Source organism: Athene noctua, chromosome 6, assembly GCF_965140245.1.
Source record: "Athene noctua chromosome 6, bAthNoc1.hap1.1, whole genome shotgun sequence".
Classification (NCBI taxonomy): domain Eukaryota; kingdom Metazoa; phylum Chordata; class Aves; order Strigiformes; family Strigidae; genus Athene; species Athene noctua.
Window position 1 is genome coordinate 14,631,291 of NC_134042.1, and position 26,088 is coordinate 14,657,378.

Below are 26,088 nucleotides of genomic sequence, written 5' to 3' on the forward strand. Positions count from 1 at the left end.
ACACACTGCTGATGCCCAGGTTAATAAGGCAAGGGAAGATCTGGTCACTCGGTGTCACTGACAGCCCCCTGGGGCAGCCAGAGTGCTGCGCAGTGTGACAGCTCTTGCTGGCTCTGGCTTAGCTGGCGATGAGTCACCTTGAGTGCCTGACTTCTTGATAAATCCTGTAAAAAACAGGGCAGTTAAATGTCAGCCAATGGGGAAAATTTTCATCTGGGTTAAGTTAAAGTAGCTCCACAGCTCTCAAGGACAGTTGGCCACCAAATACGCACCTTGAGACCTTGATGGTTCAACAGCACTCAGCTGCAATGACTTTGCTGGGGTGAGGCTGGTGAGATGGTCCACAGTTTTTAAGGAAAGCCTGAGCTGCTGCTACTGTTTTCCTTCTCCTGAGACTTCAGGGTTTGTTTCATTATTGAGGCCAGGTAGGTAAAGAGAAAGATTCTGTCTTTCCCTGCTTCTCAGGAGTTCTGGTAAAGAAGCAGCTGAGAAAATGCCTCAATTTCTGTCTAATCTACAGTTCTTTCCAGTTCCTCGGCTGTCTCTTTAGTCACTTTAAAAGCCGATAGAAATTATTGATCTCATTTACTCTCTGTATATCTTGACTGATTCTTTATTTGGAAACCAGAGTCTTGAGATACAGAGGAAAAGCAAAGCTCGTCTCACGAGCTGAAATGAAAATGTGCTTTAGTGTATCTGAAATCTCTATAAGAAGGCTTTGTGCTTCCAAGGGTTGTGCTGAAATACCAAGTCCCTGACAGGGAGGGGACTCTGACCCACTTCTGTGCTGTGGAGAGGACTCTGGCCTCCTGGCCCTCTAGCAAGAACCTCTCTTGCCACCACTCTGGTGTGCATTTCTACAGTTTATCTGAACTCACAGCTCTGGGGAATGGCAGTTCCTGCTCAGGAGGGAATCTGCAGCCAGTATTTCCGCCTCTACCCCCTCCAGGGCAGGTCTTGATGGTCCTAACTGAGGTGTAAGAGACAGACATAACTCCTCATTTCCAGTTAGTGTTGTGCAAGTCTCCCTCAGAGCTGCAGCTCTCATTTTAGATCTTATGAGCAGGCTTAGCTGGTGTGTCCTAAGAGCACTGAGGGAAAGCTCAGTAAAGAATATGGTTGACTCTTTAACCCTAGGAGCAGCGAGAGCCACCCTTTCCAACACCTGTGCTGAACAGTGAGATAAGTTTCACCACCTGCAGGAATGAAAAAAATTTCTTAATTCTGGACACTCTCAATCTACTTCCCAGCCATGTTCCTTCCCCACCACCACCCATTGTCTGTGAGACTGCAAGTTTTGCAAGGAAAATTGCTGTGTGACTGTTAATAGTTAAATGCAATTTTGTTTATTGGATGTTTTAGGAACATTAGGATGTTTTAAAGAACAGCTAAGTGCACAGACAGACTGTTGCATCCAAATGATTTACTGCTTTGCCTTTTATAGCTCTTGATTACATCAGGTTGCTGCAACAATATCTTGTCTGTTACAGTCCAGCCTGATGGGCCAGCGAGGCAAAGAATATTATTGCTGGGTGGTTTTCCAGGTGGTGTGGCAATTAAAATAGCTTTCCAGGGGGATGTAGTGCAGATCCCCCAAGCTGGGAAGCAATTTAAACTCATGCATGTTCAGATGCTTGTCAGCCCATAGATCTAAAATAAAAATACACTGTTTTCATAAAATATCCATGGTATTTTGCTTAGGACTGACTGGCTGTACTTGAGCAAAAATCTTGCCTGAGTATTTCACTGTATCTGTCTTTGATCCAGGCTGTAATCTAGAAGTGCACATAGCTGTCTGCAGCCAGAGATGAGTGAGGGCTGTAAATCAGGGTCCAGACTGCAAAACCTCTAGAGGTACCAGTAGCAATGCCTTTCTCCGGGCTGGGATTCACAGGCTTCGTCTTCTTCAAAATATCAGCAGGATAGGATCCAGGACTTAGCACCCTAGTGCCACAATCAGCATTTGGCTTTGCACCTGCAAGTCTTGAAGTCCTTCTGGAAGAGTGCCCTCCTGCCTTCCTAACAGCTGGGGAAGGGTGTGATGGGATTTGGCTTTGAGGACCCAGTAAAGTCCACAACAGGAGTGGATTCCCAATGTCCTGACAGTTCCTGCAAGGCCAGATCTGAACCCAAAGGAGATCTCACCATGTATTAGAAAATCTACCCCGGCCTTGTTGTGGTCCCTCTCCCTTCTCCATTCCCTTCAGCAGGCAAGTCAGCTTTTGCTGTAGGATGCAGAAGGCAGCAGGGTGATGGTAACTAAGGTTGTGCACTCAGCAGATTACCTCCTTCATGGCACAGAGCAGTTGGGACAGGGGAGGGGGGAGAAGGTAAAGGGCTCTATGCATTTTGAGAGAGCTTTCCTCACAGCGGACAAAAAAAGGTGGGGCTGGAAATGCAAATACTAGAACAGTTCATTGGTGTCTTGGTGAAAGACGCAATAGTTGTGACCTTAAGAATCGGACAACACAGAATGGGAGAGGCAGGGAGAGAAAAACTAGTCTCCTTGGTGAAAACCATTTTCATCAACAGTTCAATTTCCTACTGCATCCAGAGCTTGGGCCTCATTCATGTACATCTCTAAATCAGATACACTTCATACTCCTGTTCTTCAGCTGCGCACTGGGCACAACGAGTGATAGCAGGAAATTGAACACAGGATTGCATGTCTGCGGCTGCGGGGAGTGCGATGGCATTAGTAATACAACCAAGTGTCTCTTTCTGGTGGCTCCAGAACTTGCTAAAATACAGTATAGAGCCTCAGATCCAATTTCCTGCTCTCCTTTATCCTGGGTGAACGCGTCAGTCAGAGCAACTGCCTGTCATTATCAGGTGATCCATCATATTAAAACAGGGAGGAAGAAGAAGCCACAGCAGAAAGGAAAATTAATGCTTTGCAGTCTTTGAAGTACTTCCCCTTTCATCCTAGCCCATAAAACTTTGATTTAGTTTTGTATCCTGTCTCAAGGGTTTCTCTCTGTCCCAGTGCTCTGATTTGCTCTGTTCTGTCCGGACACTGGTGGAAACCAAGCAGTACCTGCACACGTGTGCTACCCTGGCCCACGCTAGCCTTCCCTTCTGGACAGGGTCAGGGCAGGTGTCTTGTGGGACTGCCACTTCACCCATCCTGGCTAACACCATCCCATGCCAGGGAAGCAGGAGAATTGTTGCTGCCCCAGGTAATCCCCTTCCCCACCTGCTTCATTAAATAACAAAGTTGGAGTGTAATGCCAGGGCGGACAGTGAATTTGTGCTGGGCTGGCATGTGAAGGAGGAGGTCCTGCAGTGTGCAAGGGGGCTGCAGGCTGTGTCAGAAGGTCTCCATGCATGTTGCACTCTTCTCTTTGAGAGGCTGAGACAGTGCCAGTGGGACTGTAATGGCTTCCAGTCCAGTTCAAGGTCAGGAGCAAACTAATGACCTGTTTGCCTGTGATCTTGCCTTTTAGTAGCAGACATCAACTCAGCAGTTGTCATTTAAGGTCAGTTATACCCCGCGAGGGGGCTGGTGGCTGTCGTGTTCTGGACAGAGTCCAAATGTCATTCTGCTTCTGCAAATTCCCCTTGGAAGGTGTTGGATGCAGCACACTTCGCTTCCTGCCCTCTGCTGCTCTGAGCTGCTTCCCCAGGCTCTTCAGCAGCTCCTGTAGGACTATACTGCTCACAGTGACAAAGTTTCAGCTAATTTCCACAGGATCAGGATTTGGCTAGATATCATCATAATCTGTACTCCGCTAAAGCGACGGGAAGCTTTCTGAATCTCCTGCTGTGCGCTGCAGTAACATTGGGCTGGTCAGGACCTCATTGCATTTGTCTCTAAACACATCAAGTGAGGGAGAGGTCCTTCACTGGCAGATGTGGATGGGGGTGAGGATGGATTATTCTCAGGTCCTCCAACAGCCCAGAGAAGGCTGTCCAAAGTTCATGAATTTGTGTTTTCTGAATTGGTCCTACAAAAGGCAGAGACCCTTGGCCTGTCTGAGGACAGTGTAAGGCTCAGATAGTTAAGACAGTGTCTGGGGGCTGAGTTTGGGTGCTTGATGCTTCACAGCCAAGGCACCCAGGCTCAAAGATCTGCCCTCGCTGCTGCTGAGAGGTGCAAGAGCCCTTTCCAGGCAGCAGAGCCCTGGAGGAAGCCTACATATGTCTCTTCTTTCCTGTCTGCTGGTGAGAAATTTGTGATGGGAACTTCCCCTGCTCAGCATCTTGTGAGGTTTCTGTAACAAGGACTGGCACTCATCTGCGTGTTTCCATGAAAGAAAAGAGGTGACCTGGTTTGGAGTGTTTTGTCTCACTGCTTTCCACAGTGGTACCTGGAGTAAGGGGGAAGACTTGGTAGCTGAGAATGAACCTGCAGCTACAATTGCATTCAGAAGAGAAAGGTTTCATGTCCCCACCTTCTGTGATGAAAATCTCTGTCATAAAATTAATCGGTGATTTCACACTTCCTGATACACTATGAAAATGATTAGACACAGCAGCAGCTGGGGGAAGTGATGGGACCCATTGAGGCTTTGCTCCTTCTAATAATATCTTTTTCCCCTTTATTTTCTTTCCCTTTTTTGAACATGCATTCATTGTTCATGGAGCTGGCAAAGGACTTAAAATCGCAATACCCCCACCAAACCAGTCTAACAAGGGAGCTGCTCTTGCAGCCTGTCCCCTAACCACATGGCAGCAGCTCTCTGTCTCATGAAGGCAGTAAACCATGAAACCACCAATAAAGAAATGAGGACAAATATGTGTCTACGCAGAGGCTAGATGAAGGGTGTTTGCTGGCTTCTGTCTTTCTGAAGGCATGACAAAATGAAATTTCTGAGTGCAGTAGGTGACAGGCAGCTTCCCAGATGCCTGGAGGCATGCTGATCCGCAGGATGGTGTTGGGCAGAGGGAAGGCACAGAGAAAATTCTCCACCAGCCAGTGGAGAAGAGGGGTGCCTTGGTCTTTTGCCCAGGGGTGGCTGTATCAGCCGATTGCTTGGCCATCCCTAGTCCCCCTGCAACAGTCACAGTGCTCTGCCTGTGCCCTGTAGGACATGGAGCCATCCCTCCACTCTCCTCAGTAACAAGAAAGTATGTTAAGAGGCTCTAGAAAGTTAAGTGAAATACCATGGAGATATAACTATACTAAGTAAGGGCTCGGTCCGTTTCTAGGTGCAGCTGAAACCAGTGAGACGATGGCAGCAGGGACAGCAGCCTCAGGGGGGCGCAGCAGTTCATAGCAGAACCAGCTGAAAGGGAATCCAGGCACTTCAGGCCCTGCTGCTCTTGCCGTGTGAGCAAAAATACATGATGCTAGGGAAGGGGGCTGCTTCGCAATGCTGTCACTCCTGGGATACCCCTTCCTTTCTCTAGTAAATACTAACGTCTATAATAAGCCACATAATGAGCGTACTGAACCACACCTTCATCCTCTGGAGGGCATTGCAACCAGGTGTCAAGCAATTAGCCCTTGCAGCAGCCTTGGGAGATTAGGAATGCCCCATTGCATTTGAGGAGTTGCCTGGCACTGCTGATGTTCCCGGAATAAGCTATGGCAGGGCTGGGGGCAGCAGGTCTCATGGCTCCTGGTCAACTGACTTGGTCTCTGCATGCAACTGGGACTCAGGACCCTGTTCTGCTGCATGGGTGATGACAGTGAGATGTACCTGGAAATTGCTTCCAGCATTGTCAGTACCTTTAAATTCCAGTTCCGAAGTAAATCCAGGCCCTTCTGAGGACCTTGGATGCAGCAGATGTGAGCTGAGTGCAGGCTGGGGCAGGGAGCGGCACTTGGAGGCAGCGGCTGGGCAGCTCATGTGGCTTTACAGACTCTCCCTGTCCTCAGGAGGAGGGGAGCTGGTGGCAGGACAGGGGAGAGAGCTCTGCCACCACATAAGGACTCCTACAGGACACTCCTAGTGCACAGCAAAGGCAGGTATTTGAACCAGGACCTGCTCCCTGGCAACACCCATCGCCCTCTAGGGAGGCAGCACACTCCTGGGGGGGGCTGGACCCCACCTGTGGCTTGTCACCACCCTTCTCCCACCCTGCCGGGGTGCTGCTCTGAGCACGCACCCGCTCGCTGTGCGGGTGAGCTGAGCCTCCCTGAGCACCACAAAGCCACTGCTTCAGCTCCTGCCAGCGCTGCGGGGAGCACCGCTCTGACCCCTGGCATGCTGTGGGCCTCTGGGACGCAGAGTGTTCTCCAAGCTCTGGTGCTTGCATGAAGTTCTGCTGCATTGAGGTAAATGGCATTTTCTCATGCTTTAGCCTTGTGGGGTTGGCATTTAATCCATGTGTATGATACATGCTGAGAGCCCTCTTGTGACTTCTGGGCTGGGTTCCTGGGTCAAGGAGGCTGCATGGTCTTGCTTTGGCAGTGGGAACCTCTGCCTGCTCGTCTGGCAGTTCCTCCTGTAGCTCTGGGACCTGCTAACCCACTGCAGGGAAACTTGGTAGCTGGGTAACAATTCCCAAAATCTTAATTTCCAAGTTGTAAGAAATCAGGCAGGTGGGGGAAGGAAGGAGAGGCTTGGGAACCCCAGGCTGAGGGAAGAACCCAGTCCGTTAGGGCTCTACTGGGAGACACTGAGTGTTGCCAGCTGGGTCTTGTCTGCCCAGTGCCGGGTGACATTGGGCTGCTCCTGTCAAACATGGTTCAGGTGGCTGCAGCAGCTGTGAACCTTGATAAATCTCCTACCAGCATGTGGAGATGAGGTGTTTTTTTCTATCATCTGGTGTTTCTGCTCATGGCCCTCAAAGTGAGGTTGGTGTATTCAGAAAGCAATTTTGTGAGCAGCCCCGTGCAGCCAGGATTCCCGGAGGTGGAAGATATTTCTCTGTAGCTGCAAGATGGACAACATTGCAAAACTGAATGTGAAAAAAATTGCATGGATGACAGGCTGTGCAAAATGGTCATAGCATCCCCCCGCCAGGAGCACACTGTGGGTGGGAGATGGGCGCCTGAGACTCTCCAGGCTGAAGTGCTTCTGCTGCCCACAGTTATTCCACCTATTATCTCCAGAGCAAAAATCCTTCTGCACATTATGGGATGCAAGTTAGTTATCCTGGAGAGAAAGACAGAGCTACTTGAAGTTCACAGTTTATGCGAGGTGTTGACAAAGAGCAACAGCTAAACCCATGTTCCCACAGCAACAACATAAAGGGTTGCTTAAAGAGTGCGTGTGGCAAGAGACATGAGCAGGTAGGAGATGGTGTACGGAAAGCAGCAGAGTGCAGGGCACAGGCCAAAGGTAGGACTGTGTACAAAGTACAGGACAAAATACCCATTGTGTGGAAAAGAAACCCTTTGAGAAAGAAAAGCTGGGCTATGAAAGACCGCCTGTCTTTTGTGCATGTGTCTAAGTGTGCCTCCACAAATTAAATCTCTTCCATCTGAATACTTTGGACTACTCTAAGGGTGGGATCCTGCTGTCAGAGCAATACTGTGGGACTGCTTTGGGCTCTGATGGCATGCCTGGGACAAGAGGGTTGTATTCAGCAGGATCTAAGCATATATAGATATATGTTGCATGCACCTATGTCCTTTTGTGATTGTGCATTCTTTTTAAACATTGAGACAAGGTATTATACTCTTGTAAACTCAACTTTTAGGAGAACCTGAATAAATTAATAATTTATGGGACAACTAGTGTTTTTATCACCCGCTTAACCCAAAAACATGACACCTATCAGGAGGATGGTTTGGCAACATAACTAGAGACTTCAAAAGTTAGGGGTTAGGGTTAGGGGTTAGGTTTAGGGTCATATGGTTTAGGGTTAGGGCTTAGGGTTAGTTTTAGGGTTAGGGTTAGGATTGGGGTTAGGTTTGTTAGGGTTAGTGTTAGGTTTAGGATTAGGGTTATGGTCATTAGGGTTAGGGCTATTAGGGTTAGTGTTGGTTTTAGGGTTAGCTTTAGGGTTAAGGGTTAGGATTAGGGTTAGTATTAGGGTTAGGTTTAGGGTTAGGGGTTAGAGTCAGGGTTAGGGTTAGGGTTACGGTTAGGAGTTAGGGGTTAGCATTTACGGTTAGGGGTTAGTTGTAGGGTTAGGGTGGCAGATGTTGTGTGGAGTCCCAGCGGCAGGCCCCTTCCCAGGGAGATGCTCTCTGACCTGCTGCCATCACCAGAGCAGTCTGGGGTCAGACCCTGCACCAGGAACACTCATCCTATATGTGTTTCCTGGGTCCTGCCATAACCCTAACCCTAATCCAAACCCTAACCCTAATGTCACCCTGGGTCCTGCCAAACTGGAGATACACGCCACATGTATCCTAAAGACAGATGCATCTCTTCAGTCCCTCCATGCACAAGCCGCTGGTTCTGTGCACAAGTCACTCGCTCCTTTAATTAAACTGTTAACTTTCATTAACAGCTGATGTTATTTTACTTTATAGTTCTTTTTTTCCCCTGATTTTTATAAACCAGGATCAGAGTCCCCTAAAGGGAAGCATGGCTTTCTGCTAATTGCTCAGGTGGAAGAGACAATCTGGCACTCTTTACATTGTCCCACATTTTTAAAGGAAAAGATACTATTGCATAGGAGACTTTTTTTTTTTTTCATTTTTGGTAGGTCTCCGCTGTTTTGCTAAGAAAATTATTACATTGACCTTAGGGGAACAGTAAAATCTTATTCTATCTTCATCCAGCTTTTATTGTTATCCCTGCTGGACTGTGCTATCAAGGTCTGTAGTTGTGCTGTCTGGTAACATCCCCTGAGCTCGAGGGCCTTCAGCTCTGGCACCTTGCATGCTCCAAATGGAGGCAAACCATAGCATCAAACCTTGTTTGCAGCCCCCACAGACACTGCCATGAGGTTAAGGACAGGGGCACCCACAGCCACACCAACATTTTCTGCCCATGAGCTGAGCACCCCCAGCCCTGTGCTGGGCGCTGCTAGTGTAGGCTGGTGGCTGTGGGTCCATTGGCCACCTGGGCTGCAAAAATGGGTGGGAGAGTATGAGTTGCTGGTGCTGTAGAAGTTCCTTAGGAACTGGAAGCCAATACAGGGGACAACATGCTCCTGCTACCTATATGCTGTCTGCAATAAAGATAACCCTAATCATTTTTTGTGATCAATAGCAGCCCAATTTAGCCTGTTAGCAAGCACACTGGCCAGGGAATAGCTTGCCCAGGATTTGAAGGGACGTGCACAGAATGAAGGGGAAGAATTTGAGAGAGGTGTAAGAAAGCCAGCCTGTGTGTGGCACATGGCTGAAGCACCAGTTGTTGTTCTAGAATCACTGTGAATCCTCCCCTATGAAGCACTGGCTTAGTTTTAGAAACATGGATTTTTTTTGTTCGTGCTATTAGCCAGTACGCGGTACAGGAAGCACAAAAAAACCAATCTTGGTGCCAGTGTTTAACTGGGAAACCAGAGTGGTTGAGGTACAATTGATTTTTGTCTTTGCTGGGTTTCAAAATCATTGAAATATGAGCTTTTCCCATTGATTTTTGGAATTCAAAATTATTTTGGGAAGCTGTTAAATAGAAAACGTTGGGAGGCAAATCCTCTTCTAGGGCTTTGTAAGACACGTATGAGAACCCACCTGAACCTGCTGATGTGTTTGCAGGCTTCTTGCCATGCTAATATCTGTGGCTGTCGTCTGTCATGCCAAACCTCCTCCTCTGAGGCCGGGCTCCTTGGTCCTCAGTGGGAGTGGGGAGACGAGCAGATCCAATCCACTGCTGTAATCTGTCTCGTGTTCTTGTTCTGCAGCTGAGAAAATGGGGGTATCGCCAGCAGTGCTGGTGCTGGTTGCTAATTACTAGTCACTGCAGTTGAAAGGGACCTTCTGGATATGCCCTTTGCCCTGGCACGTGCCCCAGTGCTGTAAGCAATAGAGTTCCATTGGTCTTTCCTGGAAAAAACTTATAAAACCCCTCCAAAAACATGTAAGCTAGTTTGTAAAAGAGTTGCTATTTAACTGTTTTTCTAAGATGCCAGAAAGAAGGAAAGCCGCAGAGCCCCTCAACCTGAGAAGGTCCCCCTGAACACCACTCATGGTTAGCATTTAAAATGCTGGGAAAATCCCCTTTGAATGAGTGCCTGTTCCCTGCCCCAGGATGCACTGGTTTGCCAGGCCTTGCCCCAGAGTGTTTGTCCTGAGTGGGTACTCTCCACCGCAGATGTCCACTTTCTCCGCACCCTGTAGTGGTCAATCTATGGACCAACACAGTTTCTGAAGCCTATGCAAAAATGAAAATCTTTTGAATGAACATGTGTTCTTGATCCCACCATGATCAAAGTCTGGTTTTGAAGTGTTCCCTCACTCCCCTTCATTGTCAGGTGGCTTCTCTGGAAAGTGCCACTTCTCATCAAAAGTTTTCACGGGTTTGAGTTGCCCTGGACTCCCAATGACCAGCTGGTATCTTTAGGGCTTTTTTTTATTTTTGGGGGGGTTGTACTGAACACTGCGTTCCTTTAGGTCCATGTTCACTTTCACAGAATACCCTTGGTAAGCACAGACTTTTTTGTTGGTATCAGTCATCTACATGCGGTCTTGTCTCTACATTGCTCTGCACTCAGTTGCGATCGTGAACGTGATTGCACAAAGAACTGCCCTTCCTTCTGAGCCAGACCTGAGGAACGTGGCCTCTGACCCCAGGCTAAACCTCCTGGGAAGCTCTGCTATGAGACTAGAGGATCTTATCACAGCCAACACCTGTCACAGCCACATCTGTGGATCAGAGAGATTAGACCCATGTTTCACTCCTTCCCGATCAGTGCGCAGAGGATACACAAAGAACGAACAATCCTTCATCCTTCCTTGTGCATCTATGGCAGAAACCGATTTGCTAGGACCTGGGGAGGAATTGCCCAATGCTCACGGGAAGTGCATGAAGGGAGCATGGACAGTTCCACATGTCTCGGGGCTTGTTTGATAGGATCTTGTGCACTGTTGAGGATGTGTGAGTAAAGCCCAGCTTGGCTCTCAGAGCCTCAGTCATGTTTGCAAAGTAGGCTTTTATGGGGGAAAAAATAAAGCACGAAATCTTACATTTTAACTGGGTTCATTTGCTCTGTAATCACGGATAGCCTTGAAGCGGCCTCCTACATCGTGGTTCCTTTCCTCTTTCCCCTGGAAAGTAATTTTTTCTCAGATTTGGAACTTCATTTCAAGGCTCTGTAGATGCATCATACTAATAAATGTCACATTATCCCATCTCTTCTGACATGAACGTGAGCAGGCACCTGATGAAAGCTGATGAGGGAGGAAATTTCATATACTCCCTCTTGTGATGAACAATTTCTGCCTGAGCTGAGCAACGTGAGACTGGGCCCATTTGAAAGGGAAGAAAAGAGGGAAATGCCTGGGAGCACTTCTAAAATGTATTAGGAATGATTTTACGTACTGAGTTGAGGAGATGAGGTGAAATGAAACATCTGTGTACAATGAAGAGCTCTGTCTGTCTTAAGTTACTGTCAGCTGTAAATTTGTGTGTTGCCCTCAGGGCTTGTTCCCACTGACGTTTGGACAGCCGTTCCTCAACTCCAGACCTGCTCTCACCAACCATTGAACACAGCTGGGTGGTTGGAGCTGCCTGATGAGGAGCCACCGGTTGAGAAGAGTTTCCCCCAGCTGGCCAGGGCAGTTTCCTTTGCTTGATGTTGGAGACGATTGGAGAGTTGTCAGCCTTGGGGTCTGTGCTCCCTGACAGGGGTGTGAGGTTTGGAGGTGGTCACCTGGAGAGTGGGTGATGCTGGCCAGCACCAGGGTCCCTGCATCCACCTGGTCTTGGGTTTCAGCCATTGGTGCTGCGCTGTTAATTTTATGTTTCGATGTCAATAAGGACTCTTCCACAGCTCTGATGAGACTGCTGGGCACTTTAATTGCTTGGGCCACACATGCACATCTGCCTGTGTGCCCCCAGGCACCGGGAAGCCCCTCCCCTCCCTGAAGTCGCACAAGAGCATCATCTAGGCGTGCAGCCCTGTGCAGGGCTGGCTGGCACCCTGAGCTCAGACACCTCGGCACACGTTACATCTCGCCTTGTCCTCTGGCCCACATGCTTCCCATGCCACGTTCACCACCTTGCTTGGGTTATCTGGGGACAGCAGGAGGAGCGGGTGGCATTTGGGGAGATACAGGGCTGACTCTGGGACCTGTGGGACGTTCTGCACTCTTCTGTGCCACCATCTCCTACTTGTTCACCCCACCTGGCACCAACTGTGTCCCCTTGTGACCTCCTCCGGCTGCCCTTCTGTTGCTGGGTTTCCATTCCCCGCTCTAACTAGTAATGGTTAAGTAGCCAGACCAGAATTGGTAACTGCTTTTTCAGGTCTCTGGATCCCTTCTGTGCTGAGGTGTGGGGCCAGTGGCTAACCTGTGGAGCTGTAACCAGAATGTACCAGCTGACTTTCAGGGACTTGGTGGTCTGTGTTTTCCTGAGGAGCACCACAGCCCATTTGCAGCTTTCCATACCTGTTTTTGGCAGCATGAAGTAGGTGCAACTGTTTTCCATGTCAGCCTCCCAGTAACTGTTTTGCTGCCCTTTCCCCTTCCCAGTCTGTAACATCTCCTGCCTGTGCCTGGCCGAAGTAAAAGCTATTGTCCAGTGTAGGACTCGGGCTCAGATTTCTCGTGACAGTTTACACAGCTGCTTTTGACAGGGACGGTTTGCACTTGTGCATGTGCTTGGGTCTCACCAGAAAGCTTCTGCTCCCTTATCACCTCATGGGGTAGGAGGGGTTGCTGGGGACAACAGAGTGGGGACAGCTTCTCTCTGGAGGATGAGACAGCCCACCCTTTGGTGGAATAGCCCCGTGTCAGGGATTGTTGCCTTGTAGTACATGGGCTTGTGGGTTCCTTAAAGAAGTGAGAAGCTATGCCAGAAGGTAAATCGCCTGGAGCGCACGTCTGCTCGTAACTGCTGTGGCGAAAATAGAGGGGATCACAAGGAGAGACAAGCCTGTGTGCAAACATCATGATGTGTCTTGTGCAAGGCATAAAGCTACTGTCCTGTTCCATGGCCCTGGAAACCTGACCCTAGTCATCTTCTGCCAAAGTCAAATAGCAACTTTGGAGGCAACGTGTATTTTTTACCTTAAAATGACTTACTGTCTCACAACTTGTTATTTGACTTTGGTTAAAAAAGATGACTGGGTGGTTTCTGCAAGCACAGTCCGAAGCATACAATTTCAAATGTATACCAGGACCAACTCTGCCTGTGTAATTACATTGCCTATATTTAATCTCTCAGAAGTGTTTGGCAGATGCTTTATATTTCAGATATGCAATCAATATCTTCTCCTCCGAGGCTCAACTACCGTGTTCTTCCCCTCCCTTGCTTGAAATCGCAAAGTCAAGTCAATATACCTGGAGGGTACAGGAGCGATTGCCACTCAGTGAGCGTATCTCTCTACCTATAGATGCCCACGGAGATCTCATAGAGATGTGTGTGTGTGTTACATGCAAGACATGCTCTGCCTTTATTTATTTTGGAAAGGGTTTGCTCTGGCTTCGCCGTGCCTTGCTTTAAACGATCTGAAAATTCCCCCCTGGATTCAGAAGAATAAATATGCATGGCTTGTAATTCTGTTGCAGCTCTAGCTCCCAGCTGATAGGGTGACGTGGAGTTTGGAGGCTCGCAGATTGGCTTTTTGATTTGGCTTCTTGCTGCAGTTGTGCAAACCTCGCTGGCTCCCAGAAATCGGGCTCAGCGCTTTGCCGTGCGCTGTAATGCTGGGAAGCCTGGACCGAGCCCCGATGCTGTGAGAGCGGGAGCGGGGGAAGCCCAGCAGATTCAGTGGCAATCTGGGGTACAATCCATTTTCTCTTCCCCCCTCCCTCGACCCCCATTCATCTCCGTCCTCCTCGTCCTCCTCCCCCTTCGCCAGATCTCTTTTCCCTCCCCAAACTCCACCGCACGGAGCTGAAGATCAAGGCTGGTGGATTTATCAACATTTTACCTCCACCCCCACCCCCTTTTCCAGATGCACCTCCCCGCTCACCCTGACAGCTGCAAAAGAGAGCACAGGTTTTGTAGCCAGCAAGGCAACTTGGACTGACATGCAAAGGCGAACCCCCCCGTACCCGCACACACCGTCGGTGAATCACCGGGAGGTGCGATGAGCTCCCTTTAGGAACCGGAAGGATTTGTACTGGGGAGCCAGCGGAGCCCCCCCGCCTCCCCGCTCGACCCTCCAAAAAAAAGTCAGGAAAGCAACCAGAAGGGGTAAGTAAGAGGGTGCTCCCCCCCTGCTCCGTAGGAGACGCAAGGCTGGCGGTTAAGTTTCGAGTGGGGCTCCGTGCCTCGCGTGGGAAAGGCCGTGGAGCTGGGGGTGCTGGGGGGCTCATCTCCCGAGCTGGGGGGTGCAGGGGATTTAACGCCGCCCGAGCACTGGGAGCTGCCTTCATTCCTGCTGTTTTCGCGGAGCCGCCGCGGCTCTGTGTGTGTGTGTGTGTGTTGGGGGGTGGGGGGTGCGTGTGTGCCGCTGCGGGGGGAGGGCTCTGCATACAGCGCGGAGCGGGCGCTGCGGGGGATGCGCCGGGCCGGGCCGAGCCGGGCGGGCGCTGCGGGGCCGGGGCCTGACGGAGGGAAGGAGGAGGGAGCGGTGGGAGCCGCCGCCGGGCTCCGGCGGGGCGTGCGCGGCACCGAGCAGCCCGAGCCCGCGGCCCCGTGCGCGGCGGCCCCGGGATCCCTCCTGCCGCCGGGCGGGGGTGCCCCGGCTCGGCGCGGCTCGGCGCGGCCCGCAGGGATGCCGGGGAACCCGGGGGGGGCGGCTCTGCCCGGGGCTGCCAGGCGCGGGAAGCGGCTCTCATGCAGTGCTATAAATTTACACACACACACACCCCCCTTTTTTTCTTTTTTCTTTTTTTTTTTTTTTTTTCCTTTTTTTTTTTTTTTTTTTCCCTCCGGGGGTGCCGGGCCGGGCCAGCCCCGGCGGCGAGGCCCGGGCAGCTGTCGCCCTCCGTCCGCCGGGGCCGGCTTGTTTATCCCGGGTGTCAAATATAGCCGCTGCGCCAGGCGCTGCCCTAAATAGGGCACGGGGCCGCCGGCGGGGCCCCGGCCGGCGGGGGGAGAGAAGCGATACACGCACGCACGCACGCACACGGGCTGACCTAAATGTTGGGTAATTTCATACTCTTCCTCCCTCCCAGCCTTGCTTCAGGGCTTTATGTTCCGTGTCTAAAGTATCGACCACCCTGCGTGGGAGATGACACCGTTTCAAGTGTTTCGGTTTTTTTTTTCACTGTTATTTTAAAACGTGAGGTTATGGCCGTTTTCCCCTCTGCCCCCCCAAGTGGAGCTGTAGTGTAATGGTTGGGTTCCTGGCTCCTTGGTTTGTTCCTGGGCTTGTTCTGGGGATTTCACCCTAAAAATCAGCTTCAGATTTAAGGTGAGATGCGGGAGGAACAGTGGGGGTGAGAAGGGGTGCCTTGTGCATATCCCCCCTCCTCATGCTTCTATGTATATTCCTTTAATTCCTCCCATCTCTTTATAGAACAAAAGGGTGGGTTGTTTGAGCTGTTTTTTATTTCTGGAGAGGACAGGGCTGGAAGACTTAGGTAACAGCAGCATCTTCCCATTCAAGAGCACTCATCCTGTGCTCTCTGTGAGCCTGGCGGGAGGCCTGGGAGAGCAGAGCTGGCTTGGGAGGGCTCCCGAGACACAGAGGCCTTGAAGGTGCTCGTTAGTTCGGTGCAGCAGCAGGAGGCATTGCTCCCCCACAGCACAAGCGTTTCTGGGGAGTCCCAAATCCTGCTCTATCCACAGCTGTTGCAGGCGTTTGTTTATCCTGATCATGGTTTAGCTAGGAAAGTAAGTCATGTTTGGTGCTTACCTTCAGGCTTCTGTGGTCAACTGGAACAAGACTTGCTTCCTGAACAGGAGGAGTGATGTTAGAAAAGAGCATGTCCAGCTGCTGCCGAGGGCTGGCTGGGGAGGAGCAAGAGTAGCCCAGGAGCTCTCCGTTCTGCGGTGAGCATGCAATGTGATGGCAGTCAATTCGGTTACCCCCTGTTGTAAATAAAAGGGTGTAATATCAAAGAGAGTGGGGAAGAAGAGGACTGAATGGGGATAGAGAGCCCTAGGTAAAAGGTGCGGTACAGCAGTCTGGGTTTTTTTTCCCCCAAGCCAAATATGAGTCCTGCTCTAGTAAGTGGGTGGTTTAAGCATTTCTCAAATGCCCAAGGTACGACAGATTGTGGTAATCCCGCTGCTGAGGTCCTGTGCAAGGGTAGTGGAAAAGCAGGTAGGCTCCTGGTCGCTGGCACGCTGCCAGTCCGCTGCTGGGCACATTGTTTCATCTCACTGGGTCTCATTTGTATCGTTAATGGTATCTTTCTACTCATGTGGGGATTTGGTGAGGACATGGTTGTGATAATTAGCAGGTGACAGGGTGCTGGAGGGAAGGCGGGTGTGTAGCCATCCTAACGCCACTCTGTGTAGCACTTTTTCCTGGCAGAGAGATTGCCCCCTTCCTCTGCAAAGCTGCCACCTGACAGGATGGCACCTGAGGTGGCAAATGCTGTCTCCAGGTGGGATGGTCATTTCCATCGCCCTGGGCAGCGTGGGAAGCGTGCTCTGCGCTGTCTTGAACAGCAGCACCCAGAACAGGAGAGCACACGTGGAGCAGGATGCGGAGCCTGGCCTGGGTCACGCACCACTCTGTGCTCCACAGGCCCTCAGCAGGGCAGTGCGAGGGTGGGAGCTGCCCCATCCCACCTGAGCAGACTTTGCTGGTGGGAGTCACGGGCAGTTGTTCTGCATGGCGGTCTCGGGGTGCTGCTCCTCGGCTTGGCTGGCTTGTAGGAAGGAAAGGAATGAATCCAACCTCCCTGCTTCCTCTGCCTTCCTCTGGAGTTGGCATCAGATGAGACTGGTCTGAGCGTGGCAGATGCTGTGGTATTGCTGTCTGGACAGGCAGAGGAGTGCTAAGGGCCTGGGCTGACCTGCTGCCGTGTTGTCCCTGATCCTACATGTATCCCTCAGTTTCAGAGGGTCCTTTCTGCGATAGGCATCCTCCTTCCCCAAGGCAGGGAAGTGCCATAACGGAGTGTGTCAGCACTTTTTATTAGAAACCGAGTTAAGATGTATTCCCTCCGCCAATATTTTCAAGTGAAGCACTATACAGATAAATGGTCTGTCTGTCAGGTTTTTGTTTGCTTGTTTTAAACAAACAACATCAGTCCCCTCCCCTAAGCTTCCCCAATGACCAAGTGGCGTTGACAAATAGTGCCTTGTTCTTTGTTGTTGTCGTGTTTCAGATGCCTTTCATGTGCTTCAACAGTTAAAAAGATGGCTTTGATTGCCAGCCAAATTTCTTTTTTTTTTTTTTAATCAGGCAGTAATACCTAATTCTATATTTAAAAAAAGAAAAGTGAAGGAAATTAAATTACACAGACAAAAACATCTTCTTAATAGGGAAAAAAAAAATCTCTGAAGCCAGGAAATTGATAGTTGTGATGCTCCATCTACCATCACCCACTGTGTTTAGGTATCATGGCATAGATTAATACTATTGTTGATTTACTGTTTAGATAACGGTAACTCCTAAAGGCATCAGCCTGGTTGGGGGCCTGTGTTTCAAAGTACCATACAAATGTCTAATAAATTATAGTCTTTGTCCTGAAGAGCTTCATGCATCAAGAAAAACACGAGATCACAAGCTGTTCTTGGGGCACCCTTAAAACACCTTCTGTGCTGCTGAGCTCGTGGTTCTGCATTTGGTGATTTAAGTGACGTGGAGCTATGGGGTTTGGGGCTGAAGATGAGATTTCTGTCCCTGCTCACCTCCAGAATGAAATCCAGGAACCTCCTCCAGTTTCCTGCAGTGTCAGTGGGCTCCTGGGCTGTTTGGGGACTAACATGGTGTAGACAGTAGTTGGCTTCCCTCCTTCTCCTCTCTCTGCCTTAATGCTTTAAACTGTAGGCTCTGGTTGAAGGCCGTCAAGGATGTGTGTGCACAAAGTTCTGCACGATGGCCTCCCAGTCTCCCCTCTGGGCATTTCTGTCACAGGGTTTTGCAGGAATGGCAAGGTATCAGGTGTCTGGGATGTGTCATACCATTCTGAAGGTGCCACCACCACCCCTTCTTGCCAGTGTTGCAATGAGAAGACCCAGGTGCCGTTGTTCCTGCGGTACAGTGTTGTAAAGTAATTAGTTCACCCCATAAGATGCATTTCTAAACAGGTGATGATCATGCCCCCATGCTCCTTCAACTCTCAGTTTTTTGGTAATTCTGTCTTTAAATCTGCTTGCTGGAGCCTTTTATCACACATCTGAGCTGTCGTTGATGTCTCTGACAGTTGACATCATGGGAGAGAGGGGAGCTTATGCCTCTTAATGTTTCTTTTATGATAGCTTGTTTTCTAACGAAACACTCCAATGAGGATTTTCCATCATAATAAAACAGGGAGCTTTTCCAGAGCACTCAGCTTTAGGGAGAAGCTTCTGTCTCCATTCAGCATTTCCATTCATGAGCAGATTATTTCAAGGCTGCAAAACTGGACTTGCTCTGTTTGCTGCCTTCCTCTACTCTGCTGTCTTTTTACCTAAGACTCCTAACTCAGGACAGCAGCAGAGACAGCCAGGTCAAGAGCAATCAGAAATACTAAATATCCTATGCTGCTGGGCATGTTTTGCAGCCGGGGAGGTGTCAAAGAGTTTTAGAAACTATAGACATATGAGACTGCATTGCCATTGCTTTCATCTTCACCCTTTCCTAGGCTGGTACTTGGAGGCTGTCTCAAAGCAAACAGCAGCACTCTCCAGCAGCAGCGCTGAATATGGTTTTAATCTAAAGAAATGTAGCGATGCAGGGATGTACCTGTGAGAGGGCACTTAGAGCTGACTGCTGAAGCTGTGTTGAAGGTGACGTGTCCGGGAGTGAATGGGGCCCTCCACTGCTGACAGCGCAAGGCGCCCTGCCAGCGTGTTCATACGCTGCATGCTGGTGAAAGCTGGTTTTCTTCCCCAGGCCAGAGCGGGGGCAAAACCAGGGAGAGCTTGGGCATGTCTGCACCTCACTCTGCTGTTGGGCTGCAGATCCCCTTGGGTGTGTCCTAGCTCCCCTCAGTGCAAGTAGTGGTAGGAGAGAGTCTGTCACCAGGGTCCAGGCAGGCTGTGAAACCCACCGGCTGCCCCAGTGCCACAAGTCCCCACACCCGGACGGGAAGGCAGCGCTGCCTCTGCCATGCACTGCTGGCCCACCCTGGCTGGTGATGGATGGGCACTTGGTGTAATGTGCTGTGTGAAGAAGCTGTCCTTTTGTCCTCCATACCGTTTGCTGACGGGAACATTTGTTTTGGGGCACTAAGGCATGGATGTCTTGGTTTACCACCTTGAGGTGAACTTTTCCTTGGTGGGAAGTAATACCTCGACATTGAGCTTAAAGTTCACTTTAATAAACACCTTTATCCTCTTCCATGGTTTTGGCAGGGATTACTCAGTGACCCTTGAACACGCACGTTGGTTGGGAAAAATGCAGGTGGAGATGTATCTCTGCCTTGGCATAGTGGGACAAGGCTGTTAAATGGTCCAGGAGGTGTTGCAGGGTTCCCCGCTGCAAAAGGCAAATCTGCCCCTGCCCATACAGCTAATGCCCCTGCCATGCTTGTCATTTGTACCTTGGTTTCTACAGCCTTCCCACCCTGGCTGCTTGTTCCTGCTCCCATCCTCACCGCTGCAGGGTACTGGCACAGTGGCACATGGGCCAGGTGGTGGGTTCAGCTTGCTTTTCAGCCAGGTCGGTTCCCAGTCTTACTCATGGCATAGCCATGCAGACAGTTATGCCAACAAAAGAGGGAGAGCTAGTGCAGCATGGGAACAAATGAGCAGAGGTGGAAACATTCAGGTTGGCTTAAGAAGCCCTGCTTCCACCTGTAAAGATGCTGCCTGAATTGCCTGAAGCAGTTAAGGCTTGGAGTTGGTTCAGCCTTGAAGTCTGCTCTTGATTAGACGATAGTCCTGAATGCAAATTAGTTGCAAAGAACCTAAGAGTGACAGGGTCTTCAAAGCGCTTCTTACTCTATTAAGAGGCACAAGAATCAGCAGAAAAAAAAAAGACAAAATAATTTTAAATATAAAATCTTCCCAAGTACATGTACAGGGGTCGATCCTGATTTTTAAAAAAAAAATGGAACAGAGAGTCTAGGTCAAGCTATTTCTCAGACGCATCATGCCAAATGGGCTCAGGTTTTTAAGGAAGAGAATAAAATGAGAACTTCCTTCTGCTCTTGATTCTTTCAAGTCCCTTCAAAGCTTCACACTAGCACTCAGCACTTTGTCAACAACAATCTCTCCATGTTGAAGCCTCCAAACTGCATTCCCTGGCAGTGCAAGTGGGAGTGGTGCCAACTGTTTTATTAGGTTTGCACCCATGAAACCCACTGGCAGGGAAGGACCTGACTCCTTGTTCTCAGGAGGCCACAGCAGGCTGTCTGTGCTGCTGCCCTGCGCTTGCTGAGGGTGCTGTGCTTGGCCAGTATGTGAGTCCTGGGGGAGCTGCCTGCCTTGGGGCTAACTGGGGTCCCATGTGTGAGGACCTGAGGACCAGAGTGAGGTGGAGGTCTCAGTGGTGTTGTCTTCAAAGTTCAAGGCAAGATGAGTCTCTCTGCATGTGCATTTCCTCTGTGAAGGATCTCGTTGAGGGATAATGACATGTTGCTGCTTTTGTTTTGGCAGCCTCCAGGCAAGAGTGAGCCTTTCAAAGTTTGGGTTACAGGAGGCGAGCAGAGGGGATGCTACCAGAGTTAGATGTGATGGGGTATTCTCCCGTCTGAGAATGTTGGAGATGGGTGCACTAGACTTTGCCCTCACATAAATTACCACTTGCTCTGACTCTTTAAGCATCATTTTTTCCTTCCATTTTAACCTTCTAGAGTAGTTTCAGGTTCACTTCTTCTAGTAAATGTTTCCTTTTCTCTAACTTAGCTTATCCTTAGCTTAATCCATCTCCCCAAAGCTGACCTGACAGATGTTTCCCCTGCAGTGACCCTGCACGCACAGCACACTTCATGAAACCCTGGCTTCCATGGGGAAATGCAGCACCAGCAGTGACCCTGCTGGTGTCCCAGCTAAAAATAAAGCCTGTCCCTCCTGGCAGTGTTGGGGTTTGCTTTTAAGTAGGTAGGCAGTTTTACCCATTGGTTGCACTGTGCTTTTATGCCAGGCAGAAGGCACAGCTTAACCTTCAGAGCACAACAGAGCTGCCTCCCCTCTGGGGAATCGCATGACTGAAGGTGAGAAGATGCTCGGCTGCACTTGCTACACCTACACCATGCCCAAAAAACCCATTGGCTTGCCTGTTCCCTGCCTAGATCCATCTCCTTGCTGCTTCATGCATCCCACCAAGTCACAGCCACCACTCCTTTTCCCAGCTCTGGCCTTTTCCCTACTCTACTTTTCCTTCTTAAATATATAGATTTCTTTATGATTCTCCAGTAACTGCCCCAACTCCCCACTTCCCTCAACAACTCCATGCCTTCTAGCTTCCCACTCTTGTAACAGCATCCCTCACATGTTCAACCCCCCATTTATCCTCTGTGTGTGGCTTTCTGCCAGTCTCTCGGGTCAATGTGGGCTTGGTTGCTGTGACAAACAAGAGGTTGGCCCAGTTAGGAAGCAGATGCTCAGTTAGGAAGGGCCTTTCCAGCTTTCACTGTACATGCATGTTAGGAACTGACTTCCATGCACATCTGTTTTTCCTTTGAGTCTTCCAGTACTTACCTTAATTTGTTTCATATGGCATTGAGTTCCACAGATTGCACAAATGCACAGCACAGAATTTAAAAAGTTTCTAGTGCTCACAAGATAAAATACCCTGAGCCTGGGAGCTTTCTGTTGGTGTTAGCTTCAAGCTTCTCTTGGCCTGGTTGACCAGCTCAGTCCCTCTGACCAAAGCTGATTTCCCAGGGAAGGCTGAGGGAGTGGACGTGGGAGTTGTGCTTGGTTGCTCAGGATTCCAGAAATCTCATCTACTTACCATTGCAAAGAGAGCATGAAGAAGTGGCATGGTCATAATTTGCAAGTATATGTGTGGGAGCAAACAGTACAGCGGACTGGCTGCAATCACCTTGGACAAAAGTATGGTGGTCTCTCAGATGCCACGTTCTTATGCAGTTCATGAAAGGTGCACCAGTGGTGCTGGTGGCTTTCTGACTGCCTGGGCAGCACAGGGAGCTCAGGACGGGCTGCAGGACCTGCTGCCTCTTGCTTGGTTGGTAGCTGGGAATGGGAAGGACCGTGGGTGCTGTAGGAGGACAGGTCAGGGGAAGGGGCACAGAAGTGTTTGTGTGCGTGTCTGCGGGCAGTTCAGATGGCAGGGAGAATGGGCAGAAGAAGGATTACTGCAGAGTGGAGGGTTGTTGGGATACAGGCCTCAAATTCATTAAAAAACCATTTTCATTCGTTTGAGCTCCCACAGTGAAATAAATTTATTTCAAAGCCTCGCCTGTCTTTAAAAGTAACCATCCTTTTGCCAAAGACCTTTTGTACTTGTTCTTTACCCATTTGTGTCACTGACCTGAATGAAATAGTAATGGTGGCTCTGCTCAGGGTAATGCTCTCCCTGTCCCACTGCTTCTCACCCACTGGTGTTTGGGGATTGTTGCTCCTGTTCTGGGCAAAGTGTTTTTCTGTTAGTTACTATCAGGAGTTACTGTCATCAGCGATGGTGGAAGGAGCTGGGTTCAGGGAACCACCACAGAAGTACAGCTGAGCAGGAAAGGCTTTCTGGGCTGAGAGAGCAGGGGACAAGAACTGAGTGTGGAGTAAGGGTGTGAAAACAGGCTCTTCATTCCTGCCTTAGCTGTTGTTCAAGTCAGTCCTCCACTGAAAGGTCCAGCAAGAGAAGGACCCTGCAATTTTCTTGCCTTAGCCTTGTCTTAGGAGCGATTTGGACTTCAAAGCAAGTAAAGCACATCTCAGTTTTAATCTCCTCTTTGCAGAACTGGATGGAAAGATAATTTCTGCAGTGCCTGAAGGGGAATCGAGCTTCTCAGTAAAACTGATGGAGATGTGGTACCATTAGCATCCATAACAGAGGCTGTGTCCCTCAGTGGCAAGATAGAGGCTGTTATCTATCTTTGCCTTGGTGGCTTAAATAGACCATACAGTGGGTGGCTGCATGGGATGAGCATGTTATCCAAGCACCTACATAAAGCCATTGACTCCTGTCATTGTACCTCCAGGATGAGGCACTTCAGGATGCTGGTCCAAAGTGGCACAGGGCACGTGGTGGAGAAGAGAGGCTCCAGGCCTTGTTTGGTGGGGTCTCAGTTTGTGGGGGGAGGGAGGATTTTCTCCTTCCCTTGTCTCGTTTCAGTGCATTTGGCTGATGTGGTCATCTCCCATGACTCAGCTGCTCCTGTTGGCAGGACTAGTTGTAGCAAATCCAGGGCCAGCATGGAGTGCTGGGAGGAGGGAGGAACCAGGGCAAGATGGAGAGGAATATAGTTGGTATGGAAGAAGCAGGAAGATGCTCCCCAGCTGATGTGTGTGACATGAGCTGCAAAGAGGAAATAGATGAAGCTTTCCTTTTGGAGGTTTATGTTGTATGAAATGTTGCCAGAGCTCCTCAGGCAGGTCTTCCAATAGAATAAGCTGGCATTGCTGATTTGGGCTCATTGGACCTATGCTGATTTACACCAAAGAAAATATGGTCCTAAGGATCCTCTCTCTTTTCCCAGCCTTCAGCTGACCGTATGCAGGTTGACTGCACTGAAAAGACAGTCCTTATTTTTCAGATGTCTGTGTAAAAGGAGGCTTTTGGAGGGAAGGGTCAAGTGAGTGAAGCTGGTGTAAGTAGTGTTCTGAATACAATGAAAATGATATTTCTTCCGCTTTGGAGATAAACAACAACATGATTATTATGTACTTTGCTGGGAAATTCTTCTGATACATGATGCCCTGCATTCAGTTTTCAAATGTCCCTCACTAGTGTCTAAGGTGAGACTTGCTGACTGTTGGGAATTAGGAGAATATCATTGCAGGTGTGTTAGAAATGGCATGGGAGGAGCCTCATCCTTTTTGGACAAGGTGCTTTGTTGTATGCACCACCCCCAAGTTGACATACACATACAGGTAATCTTGATTTTTTTTAAATCTCCTTGAAGGTTCAAGTCACATATTTACCTGGTTTAGCCTTTTGGGTGTGGGACCTACCCAGTACTCTAGGCAGGAATCAAGAAATAAACCTCATGTCTTTGGAGACAGCAGTGGCCTCTTGTAGTCATCTGTTTATTTTTCTGCTGGAATTTTGAATGATGTTTAGATGTCCAGTGGAAAATCTTGATATCCATGGGGTCAGGGTGTCCACATGGGTTAAAGAGCTGCTTCACTGAGCTTCTAACTACCCTGTGAAATCTGGTCTTCTGTGACTTTGGTGAAATATCTGAGACACATTGAGACCATGGATGGGTCAGAGGAGGAAGTTAGCGCTGTTGTGACAGTGAGAAAGAAAATGTGGTATTGAGGATGACTAGCTCTAGATGATATTTCAGACTGCCTACCCTTGACAGGACAGAGTGGGACAGGGAGCCGGGGAGGGCAGACCTGCAGCTGAAACACAGACTGAAAGGAAAAAGGCAAATAATCCTGCCTGGTAATGCCGTAGTGAAGAACAAACCTCTGCCTGTCTTTGCTATAGAGATCAGAGTGTCATATGGCATTATAAAGCCCACAAGGAAAGCCACTGAGGGGTGGGGGAAATGAAGGTGGGGCAGCGGATAGCCTGGAGACTGCTGCCACTTTCTGTAATTGCTTTAGTAGCTCATCTTCAACTGTTTGTTGTCCATGTCATCTCTGCAATTATCATATGGTAAATATGACTTGTGTTTCTAACAAATAACAGAGCTAATATTAAGAAAGAATCTGTAAACAGCTAGTGCATAAATGAACAAAGAACAATAAACAGCCCGGTCTTACGAAGAATGAATTAATCATGGTAGATGTGAGGGTTTATTTTTTTAAAGCAGTTGCAGAATTAGCAGCTTTCACCGAAGGATTAAGATATCTAAATTGTCAATAAGAGGTATGTGTCAATAAGAGATGCGTCAGTAAAGGATGAGGTTGCTGTGTGAAATCCTATTTGATAACTGTATTCAAATGGATAAATTTACAGGTTTTGGCACCTTCCAAGTGAAGTGGGAGGTATTTTGAGGATAACCCGTAGCTCAGTGCATTTTTCATGCCTCCTGCTGTGCTCAGATCTGCAGAAGCAGCGAGCGCGTTACAGTGTATTTCCCTCCTCTCAGCTGGAGACCCTGACTTTTTGGTTGAAACTCTGGAAATATCTGCTTTCGTTCCACACATGCCAGTCAGCACAGTGCTCCTCTTGCAAGCCCCATCACGCTGGGGACATAGCAAACAGGCGGAGAAACCTTTGAAAGGGAGCAACACAGTGAGTTCCTGTATATCAATCTCGATTTGATCTTTGTAACAGTCCAGTACCTCATGAAAACCTGCTGTACAGCAGAGCTGAGGGGCGAGAATTCACTGCCCAGGCTTGGCTTTCCTGCTCCAACGAGAGCAGATCTGCTGCTGTTTCAGTGGGAGCAGGCACTGAGGTATGGCTCTCCCAGATACCCGGCTGCTTCTGAACGCCTTGAAGATGGAGAACCAAGAGGAGATGAAGATAAATGATTAAAGGGCAGCTTGGGCTAATTTATAAAGATTAAAATAAATTTGTGTGCTTTGGCCAAAGAATAACTGTGGAGGAGAGCAGCTATTTACAAGTATCTGAAGCATGTAAATCTCAGGCAGGGAGGAGAATGGTTGAGAGTGCTCCAAGGACAGGATAATGAGAACTAGCAGCATAAATTTTCTTAATTTCATCCTAAATATAAGGAAGACGGCTAAAACCTCTGAGATAAATTACATCATGGCAGAGTCTCTATGGGAAGTGGTGGAAATGCCGTCACTTGGGTAATTTAAAACTGGGCTGGACAAAGTACTAGGAAATAATGTTCACAAGGGGAACGATGCAGTGGCGGCCCCTGAGGCATGGGCCAGACAACTCTTCTGGCTCTGGTCTAAGTAATTCTGAAATTAGTGAAACCTGTGCTAATTGAGCTAAGCAAGAGTCTTTCCTATCTACCCCATTTCTGTGCCTGTCGCACAGAGGAGTGTAGAATTCTTCAGTCTAACATGACAAATGACAATT

General features: G+C 49.2%; 1 protein-coding gene across 7 annotated transcripts in view; it reads left to right on the plus strand.

The window, feature by feature from the left end:
- Positions 1–13,636: 13,636 nt before the first annotated feature.
- SLC8A3 (solute carrier family 8 member A3) overlaps positions 13,637–26,088 on the plus strand; it is a 115,183-nt gene continuing 102,731 nt past the window's right edge. For 6 of the 7 annotated variants that reach the window (XM_074909672.1, XM_074909673.1, XM_074909674.1 and 3 more), the window contains exon 1: positions 13,637–14,156. The gene's annotated coding sequence lies outside the window, so the exon portion shown is untranslated. The remainder of the gene's footprint in view (positions 14,157–26,088) is intronic. The other variant, XM_074909678.1, reaches the window with a different exon arrangement.